We start from the raw sequence: 10,453 nt of genomic DNA, 5'->3' as shown, positions 1-10,453 counted from the left end.
GGGGGAATGGAATGTTTCTGATGTGGTTTGGCTCTGTGTCCCCACCTAAATCTCATCTTGAATTGTAATCCCAATGTGTCAAGGGAGGGACCAGGTGGGAAGTGATTGGATTATGGGTGTGGTTTCCCCAATGCTGTTCTCACGATAGCGTGTGAGTCTCACGAGATCTGATGGTTTTATAAGTGTTTGGCAGTTCCTTCTTCCATTACTCTCCCTCTTGCTCTCTCGCCTGCCGCTGCGTGAGACGTGCTTGCTTCCTTCTCGGCTTCTGCCATGATTTTAAGTTTCCTGAAGCCTCCTAGCCATGCTTCCTATTAAGTCTGCAGAACTGTGAGTAAATTATACCTCTTCCCTTGACAATTACTCAGTCTCAAATAGTATTCTTTATAGCAGTGTGAAAAGAGACTAATTCATTTCCTCTTCAGTTGTGAATTGTAAGAAGCCTATAATCTGATGATAAAGGATAATTGAGGCATAATAAGTAATGGCTGGGAGAAAACTTATTTAGTGTTCTGGAGGTTATGTGTGTGTGCACTCAGCAGGGTCCTGGGTTACTTCAGGGACCTAGAGGATGATAGGAAAGGAAAAAAAATCCTGCAGTTCAACTGAGTATATTTACACATATGCCCTCTCTCTCTGTTTATTCTCAATCCATACCCCCAAACATCAATACATCTATTCACCTGACATGCAGAAAACAAATGCACTTCAATTTTCCATGAATGCGTATCTCTTGGCTCTTTTCAACAAAGGATTTCTTTGTAAAAAATAAAGGATATGTAGACAATTTTTGAAATTTTCTATTAAGTTAGGAGGAAAAACCCCCACAATATTGGTGTGTACGCCTTTCTGTAGATCCTTTAGGAAACTAAAATGTAAGATGGAAAACATTCTGAATTCATCTCTCATGATGTGGTATTGGGTCCATTTATTGTTTTCTGTACTTTTTCAATGTTATTCAATTCTATCCACTTTATCTTTGGTAATAACTTCAATACACATTCTTCATAAAGGTAGTTAGAGTAATACTAAAAATACACAAGTCACATCACAATAAGGCAACTCGTCAGGACCTGAGGTAATTCACTGGCATGTTCTGTCTGTGGAAAGGAAACTATTATTGGTTTTGACAAATTCGCTGACCTTATGCAAAATTCAAATCCAAACTCTGTTTAAAATCCAAGTGAGTTGTCCAAACATTAATCAGTGAGGTTAGATGAAGGCTTATTTCATCAGTATTCAGCACTTTGCCTTAAGATGAAAGCAGGGAAGAAACCTCCTCAGGTGGAGAGGAAATAGTCTTATCTGAGACCAAAGACTGACATCATTTGCTCATACCCAACTCCCATTAACTTCAATCAACTTCAACTTCCTATCAGAAAGAATTTTGCTACAGGTTAAAATTGTGAGCTTCACTAATAGTATTACAAGAGGATCAAGGCTTGTAATAATGAGTTTAATATCTTGGATGCAGAAGGAATAATTGGATTCTGGCAAGTATTTTAAATGTTATTGGCTTAGTGAATTTTATTTTTATTGTAGATTCTAAAGTAGATACATGTATATGCAAAGTTACCCAAAAGGGATGCACAATATTATTTTAGTGTTGCATAAAAGATTTCAAATTATTGGTTGAAGGAATTTGGCATACTTGTCAAAATAAGCAATATGTATTGTGATTAATTTGGTTTTAACAAGAGCACCAGGTTTTTAAATTTGGCCTCTTCGATCATATTTGTTTCTTTCCTCTGTCTCCCCTTTGTCAATCCTTAAAGTGAATTACAATAATATTATTATTTAATATAGTTAAGTTATTGTATGCCAAGTGTGTATGGCCCAGTACAGGGTGGATAGTTTCTTTATAAATGTTTAAGAGAGAAAACATTCATTCTTTCCTTACATTACTCATATAATATATAAAAAAACCCAAGGCTTAGAGACATAAAGTAATTGCCCAAGCACCAACAGCTTATAAAAATATTCATAAGCCCACAACTCATGTCTATTGAATCTTGGTTTAATGCGACTGTTATGTAGTATTTTCAGTTCTTAACACAATTATTGGGATGAATTTTATTATTTATTTGCTTTTAGGATCCATAATGGTCAAATGAACTGATCATGATCACATGTTTATTCACTGACATCTACAATTTCAATTTGACTTGTTGGCTTTATATCTTGTATTTGACTAAATGCTCCTTTTAGACATCATTTTTAAAGGCTATATAATGTTCTTCTAGGTATATGTACCACAGTTGTCAAACCATGTTTCTGTCTGGAGAATTTCAACACCTTTTAATTTCTTCTTAGTAAATCACAGTTGCTAATTATAATAATGAATGAAATCTCTCCCTTCCCCTACCTCTGTTTTATGTGTGTGGTGGGGGAAGGGGAGTATTTGTCAACATCTGTCAATTTACAATTAGCTTTTGTTTTTTTTCTACTTTTTTAATAAGACCTCCAATTAGCTGTATATCATAAGTTTGTCTTGTATTTTTCTTTGTATTCACTTTCTAATTTTGCCATTTTTCTCTATTACATAATCATATTAACTATTTAGTTTGTATGTCTTCAACCTCTAATAATAGAAAATATTCTCAGAAATTCTAGTTCTAATGAAAGGCTAGTCAGAATATTTTTCCCTTAAATCTGTTCTTAGGTTCTTAGAATGCCCCAACCGAATCCATGGCTTACCTCATTGAGGACTTGTTGACTTACTTTTATCCTAAAAATGTAAGCTCCCAAATTTCTGTTTTGGGAATATTTTGGTGGAGAATGAGCCTGGAAGTTGTACCATGTGTTGTTAGGGGGATACCTAGGGAATGATAAAAATTTAAGAACCACAATTCCATATTCACATGTATTCATTTTAAAGGAAAGTAGAAGTAACTTAGGCGGCTGAAAATGAAAACCACTGATAGTTTTCTTTTGTGGAATAATCTTTTATTTTGCCTCTTTTGATGGCGAATAACCAAAGCCCTGGAAGCTAGCGCAAATAAAGTTAATTCACTGCAATCATCACAATGGAGCAAAAACCAGAATTTCATGAAAATCCAAGGAAGAGGTATAATGAAGATGTATGTCACTGACACTGAAGCTGTATGATAGTCTCAAGTTTAGAAAATTCTAGAATACTGAACTAACAAAGATTAAGGTTTAACACTAGTATTGTTGCATTTATGTGATACATTTCATATTCACTGGTTGGAATAAATGGCACTTGAGAGAAGAAAAGCAATACTCATTTTCAGTTAAAATCCAGCACTTGCTTTTTTAGTCAAGTCTGTCCCCAGTTAGAACACAAAATACCAAAGAAGTGCTTATTTGACTCATCAAGAAACAGAGCTTAATGCCTTTAAATATGAACGAGATTAAAAAACTTTTTACATAATCAAAGGCTAATGGATTATCTTTTGAGGATTCTTTTGGAAATCATTGAAATGACAAATTCTGCTAAAAAGGAATATTAAAGATATTTCTGAAGGATATGGAATGCCATTGATAGATTTATTTTAACCCATTTTTATTTGGTGCATTAAACTTTCAAAGTTCTCATTTAACTTTGTAGTTCTTAAACTCAGACTAATTTTTCATGTAAGTGTAACACTGATATTGTTTTATTTTAAACATGCATCTTTATGTAAATCTGAGACTTTTTAAAATAAAATATAGGTATGAAAAAAATCAGTAATTTATCCTTCATATAGAATATTCTTCTTTTTAGTCTTTTACACTTGCCATGGTATTCTTATTGTGTTTTCTTATTCTGTCTTCAATGAAGCCTCTAGACTTCAAGTCCTAGATCACTAGTGTGAGTAGAGTGGCAATGAGGAAATGAAAAGGAGTGGACAGTCATTAGGTTGAAATCACCTATTAGAAGTGAACCTTCCAATGTGTTTCAAGGCTTGAGTGATGTGACTGAGACTTCAAGACACTACACCATATCAAGAAAGTATTTTTCTTCTAAGATGAAACTCAAGGATCTTATCTTTAAGAGTAATAGCTTTCAGAAGCATTCTATAGATATTAGTCTTCCTAGGCTCTGAAAACTGACATTTATTGGCTTTCTTTAAATCTTAAATATTTCAAGAGGTAATTGGAATATCCCTTAAGGAAAACATAATGGGTCCATTTAAGCTGATTTGCTTTGCTGGATGTATGTAGCTATAGATTATTACCTTTATAATAAAATGATACTTTCATTACACTTGTATTTCAGTGCTATCAGAGCCTACTCATCTGACTCCGAGAATGCTGAAAGGTAGAATTCATATATCAATGCTACATTCTGTTCCAAATTACACAAATACATTATTACACAGAAAAGCAAAATGGTTTTGTTAGCAAGATGGGACTATAACCTCTGTGTTTTTTAATGTTTTCAGTAATTTGGTCATTTCTGAAAGCTCCTCCAGACACATTCTAGATCCCATGAACACAATGGCAAGTGCCATTGTGGGTCCCCTAGACCTGCTCATTCTGAGCAAATTCTGGTATGTCATACTTTGACTACAGGAAGCAGTTGGCTTTCAAATTCCCCCTTATACCTTATTGCTTTTCATCTTGCTCTAATAGTTGTAAAATATATTTTTATGTTCATCTCCATAAGAATATAATGGAGAATACCATCTTACTATTTAAGGAGACCTAGGAATTTTAAATGGTTTTATCTAGAAATTCAAAGAAGCAAGCTCAGGTATAATGTCAGACTCAGGTAAGATAAACTGTTTTTTAGTGGCTTATCATAATTCGACTACAGACTTGACATTTATTCTAGTTGCTTTTAATGTTGACCTTTCAAAAATTCATGTTCTAGCTGTGCTAATGGATGTTTCAAAACATATGAGTACAGCTCAGGGAAGCTGATGGACTTTTTTAAAGGTGTTACAGTCTCTTTTGACTTAAAAAAAAAGTTTTAAAAGAGAAGTCTGACCTTTTCCTCCTTCTTCAGATGGAATTCCTAATTTTTCCTAATTCTTCAGGTAGAATGCTGTATCTGAGAAAGTGTGTGTATTTGTGTGCACTAGCGCATAGGCTAAAATGTGGCAGGGAAAGAAGCCAAAATGACTTAGCTGCTTTTATCAAAAGATATAAAATGATCTTTTATAGCTTATTGTTCTTGTATACCCTTAAAGTTTATATTGTGTTAAAATTATATTAAAGATGTATATTATATACACATACATATATATTTTATGTATATACACATACATATATATACATATACACACACACACCTCACCTAGCATATATCACCTAGTAAATGCCAAAATGAAAAGTTCAGGCTGTCTTAAATAACAATGAAGCCAGGGACCTCACTGCTGTCCATAGCTTATCAGGAGATCAGGCACTGTAAACTGCGCCTCCAGAAGTAGGTGGTATTTTCAAAACTGTGTGCTTCCATTGATAACAGCTCCTTTGAACAATAAGTAACATATTCATAAAAGTAAATGTAGAAACAAAACAGATATTTTACTCATTTCATAACTATAGAAAATGTTTGAATTTTACATGCCAATGCTCCATTTATTGAAGTAGGAAACTGGAAGCATGTCTATTGTAAAAAACAGTTGTAGAGCTTTTAAAAAAGAGGAACTTATAATACTACAGTATAACATGCTACATAACTAGCAAATGCTCCTTTTCATAGACTTATTTTTATTTTACTATAAAAGCTTTTAATATGCATAACAATAACTTACATTTTTTGAATACTTGGCGTGCTGTCCATGTATTTTCTCATGTAAAATTTCAATAGAAGCTTCATTTTACAAATGAGGGAACTAAAAAACAGGGAGAATAGTAAGTTTTCCAAAGTCACGTGGCTAATAATTAAAAAAACAATTTTCAGCATACCTGCTGATCTTGAGCCCTATGTCTAACTGCTATGTATGAGGCCTCTGTGGGGAATAGACTGTGTCTTACTAAACACTTTTTGATCAATCACTCAAAGTTTAAAAAACAAAGAAACAGCACATTTTAAAAAATACCCCAGATAGAAATATTTTAACCACATTTAGATATACAGTAGGAGTCTAAAGAACTGATTAGAATCAAATGCATTTCTGGTCTAATTAAATAACAGCATTATGAAAGAAAAGCTGGGCTTTCCTTAAGTATATACTTAAGAGCACATAGTTGTTTATAATCAGCTTAATTATCATCAAGATGGAAACTTAACTATTATGTTATTAGGCATAATTTAGTGGTTTGAATTTTCCTTCCTATAATAATTTTGTAAAACAATCTGCCAAAGTGCAAATTGCTTTGTTTTGCTGGTGGCAATTTGGGGCTAAAGGAAGCTCCTTAATATGCCAAACTTTGGCACGTTGGTCAGCTCTTTAGTTGGTGAAGAAATGATGAAATTGTGGAGAAAATTTTTATGTTTAATTTGAATGCAAATTTTACTAATCTAACTCTCTGGCTTCTAAAATCTTTTTGAATTTGTCTGTTGGATAGGTTTACATGCATGTGGCTCCATTTGCGCACAGCTGTGCATTTAATTTACTTTTGATCCATTCTTTTCAGCTAAATATTTTGAAGCTTGTCTCTTGATGGAAGTTAGGGAGAAATGAAACTTGAAGAACAGCAACATTGTCTGGTGAGCTTGAATTTAGATGACATCTTCTGATTAGATAATGAGGTCAGGGACCCACCAGTGGAATCTTGACTTGGGGGTGACATGACTGTGTCACTCTAGAGATACAGTGTGGGGAAATTGCTTTTTCTGAGTTTCATCTTCTTTACCATCAGTTGGAGTGTGATGAGATGATGTGAATGAGGTGATATCTAAAGTTCCATTATACTGCAGTTCTGTTATTTTTATGTGGCTCTACCTTCTAAAGTTATTTTCCTTTTTTAAAAGTGAGATTTGAGACTCTGCATCTATACAGTTTACCTATGAAACTAACAACTAAGGATTCCTTCATCAGCGTGACTCTTTTTGGTGCCCAGGAAGATAAGATAGGTGGTAAACCAGTAAATATCTTGTTTGGTGCAATAACTTGCTAAAAATCAATGTATACAGGAAATAGACTGCTCAAATAGTTCTTTTTCAAGACAATAGCTGTTCATTTGGGCAAGCAGCCTCTTTCTCAGAGCAATGAATTGCTCTAATAGGCAAACTGTTTGATTATCAAGGAATTGTCTTTAAGACTTACCAAGATCCTCACCTCACTGTGTTAACTAATCCCAAACCATTATATCACGATTTTGCCAAATCCCAATCAGATATCCATTGACAAGCCCACTTAAACCGCTATAGGTTAATCCTCAAACCCTATAAATATTTGTCCCTGACCCCTATTCCTTTTGAAATCTAAGACTCTGTTTAGGTGGTATTGTTATTTACTGTAGTAGGTATTAAACCCAACTTCACATGATGATCAGATTATTTTTGTGGTCTCCTTGGAAGTTGGCAGTCAAAATTATTACCGTTTCTATTTTACAGATAAATTATTTGATGTGGAAGAGTTAATGACTTGCTCATGAAAGCACAAATGATCAGGACAATGCTTGTACAAACATTGGGTTTCCTGATTCTTATCCCACTGTTTTTGGGGCATTTAGTAGCATTGTGAACAACATTTCTTTATGGCTTTTAGTAGTTCAACAGTAAAATCATGACTTAGATGGAAAATTTGAGATAACTGATTTTATATTGAGGCTAAAAAAATAGTATCACGCTCTGTTGAAGTGCTAAAACTCATGCCAGTTCTGTTAGTCAACACAGTCACCCAGTTGATATTTTAACCATCACCTACGCAGCACTGTTCTAAGTGCTTTATAAATATGATCTTATTTAATTTTCATAAATGACAGTGAGGTATATCCTGTAATTGTTCTAACTTCACTGTTGACGAAACAGAGATGCAGTACCACAGCTAATACAGAACAATCTCCAAATTTCTAATCAAGCCATGTAGGCCCAGAGTCTATACTTCTAACCATTACTCTGTGCTGCCTAGTCTAATTGTAGATCATATAAAACTTTTCATTGAAAAGCTCCAGACCCTAAAATTGTGTTTTTCTGTCTTCTTAGTATTTATAGGAAGGTGATTTAAATTCTAGGAGGGTTTCATAGTGAACTCCATGTTGTCAAAGATAATACTTAATTCAAAAATAATATCTGTGTCGGTGCCAGAATTTCTACTGTTAATTTTTCCTTGGTATTATGGCTTTCCAAAATGTTAACATGAATGAATTTATGAGATAAACTTGCTTCATGTAGTACAAACAACAAAGTATTTATAGGGAAAGTAATCTAGGAAAAAAAAAGGGAAAACTATAAGAAAAGTAGGGTTTATCTCCTTCTGCATCACATTCATGAGGGTTTTCTCCTCCTTTGACAAATTCTTTATCTTGAACATTTCCCATTGACTAGACCTTTTCCCCTTTTTTTTAAAACTGAGGGTATGAGCTTTCAAATTAGGCAGGTGGAACCAAAGAATGTATTAATGGCCCAATCACACATTTCTCCTTCTGACTTACAGGGAAGTGAAACAAGCCTGTAGAAGTGGTAGTGAGCTGCCTCAGCTTCCCACTCTGAATCTGTTTGGCTTCAATCAGTCTACTCACTGGACATATTTCTGGATCAATTTTAGAACATATTCAAACACTGTTCAGCAGAGAGGTCTTCTACAAGTCCTACTTTCCCTGTGTCTCATTTATTCTATAGTATCATTAGGAAATGTTTAACCTGGCTGTGGTATTGACTGAGGCCACCTGTGGTCAAAAGAACAAGAGAGAAGTTGCTGAAGATAGTGATGATTCTGGACAAGTTAATTTGTCTCCAACCTGCTCATATTTTAGGGTTTGTGAAGCTATCTTATCACATATTTTTGTAACATACATGCTCTTTTGTTTTTGTTGCCTTTATTTGTTTTGTTTTGTTTTGCAAATTTAGTTCTTTTTATAGGGGAGGGTGTTGGAGAGAGAAACCAAACTTGGCTGCCTTTTATCCAGTCCCCCAGAAGTATTCAGTAGACCTTGTAATGTGTGCATCAGGCTATGGTTTTCTATTAGCCTTTCCCTTGCCCTGCACAACACAGACCCAATCAAGAGGTACAACCCCACATCTTGTGAGCCTCCATCCCTCGACAATACTCCAGCCACGCTAGTCTTCTTTTGGTTTGTTGAACATGCTAAATTCTCTCTTAATGTCAGGTCCTCTCCTCATGTTTTTCCATACTTTTTTTTTTTACTTTTCTCCCCTAACCTTTCACATGATGATGGTCTGTCAATCATTTCCCTGGGTGTTTGCTTTCCATTGCAAGAGGCTCTTCGCCATTACCAGAAATCTGTGGGCACCAAACCACAAACACATCCAACAAGATGAGATTTGTTTTACTGCAACTTTAGAAACCACCGAAAACTTATCTAGAAGAGAAACTTTAGTTTCAAATACCACCTGGCAGCTTTATCCTAGAAGGTAAAATGAAGGATCCAAGACTGACTGAGGGAAGACCACAGCAAAGTCTTAAAATAATTGCATGAAGCACAGGAAACATAACAGGAACACTGGTAAAAATTGGGAAACTGCTAAACTTACACTTACTGTGGGAGGGCAAAGATCCTTACTTTGTTTACAGTTGTAGTTTGGCAAAGCCTAGCATAAAAGCCCTCCTTCACTTTATCATACATTATGTCTCATGAACTTTTCATATAGTTCCCTAGGATATATATAAAAGCCTAGTAAATATATAGGTAAAAGCATATGGATTTGTACATCTCTGGGAGTTGTGGGGATTATGAATAAAATAATCGTTCCTCCTTAATGGTAAATATGATGTGAAAAATTCTAAAACCTTAAAACTGAATTAATAATGTACAGTTTTTACTTTTCAAATGTTTATGTCTCCTTTCAGTTATAATACTGTATTTACAGCGACTTCTCATATTTTTAACAATGTCCAGTATATTTAAATCTCTCTTAAAATTTATATTTTACCTTGTTTTCTCTTACTGTTCCTGCTTTCAGAATGTGAACACTTGTTGAAATTAAACTAGAGGCTTATTTACTTGTCAGTAGGAAGGCCTCCTAGCCGAATTGTTTCAAAACAATTTCTGGAAAGGTAGGTAGGTGCAGAAGTAGGATCTTGAGTTCTACTCTTGGAATCCATAGAACAGTTGTGTAAAGAAGTGAGATGAAGTCACCCAGCTTCTGGCTGGTGCGTACTCTTGTCATGTCTTCCCGTGTGTAGATATTTCAGTAAATGGCAGAAACCATTTCAAAGTATTAATAGTCCACAACCTAATTTTCATCATATTGGCTGGCTTCTTCTCACTCTTCAGGTTTTAGTCCATTCTTCAGGTTCTTCCTCAGCAAGATCTTCCCTTACCTAACTTCAGTCCAAAATATTTTTTGCCAAATAATCAATTAATTTATTCATTATAGCTTTATTCATTTGTAGTTTATCTACTATACTATATCATCCAGGAGAGCAAAAGT

General features: G+C 34.4%; 1 long non-coding RNA gene across 1 annotated transcript in view; it reads left to right on the top strand.

The window, feature by feature from the left end:
- The first annotated feature begins 207 nt into the window (after positions 1-207).
- LOC129006135 (uncharacterized) overlaps positions 208-10,453 on the top strand; it is a 406,817-nt gene continuing 396,571 nt past the window's right edge. The window contains exon 1 of the long non-coding RNA XR_010127438.1: positions 208-330. This is a non-coding gene — a long non-coding RNA (uncharacterized LOC129006135). The remainder of the gene's footprint in view (positions 331-10,453) is intronic.

Source organism: Pongo pygmaeus, chromosome 8 (assembly GCF_028885625.2).
Source record: "Pongo pygmaeus isolate AG05252 chromosome 8, NHGRI_mPonPyg2-v2.0_pri, whole genome shotgun sequence".
NCBI lineage: Eukaryota > Metazoa > Chordata > Mammalia > Primates > Hominidae > Pongo > Pongo pygmaeus.
The sequence above is the reverse complement of the archived record's forward strand: the minus strand, read 5'-3'. Positions and strand labels throughout refer to the sequence as shown.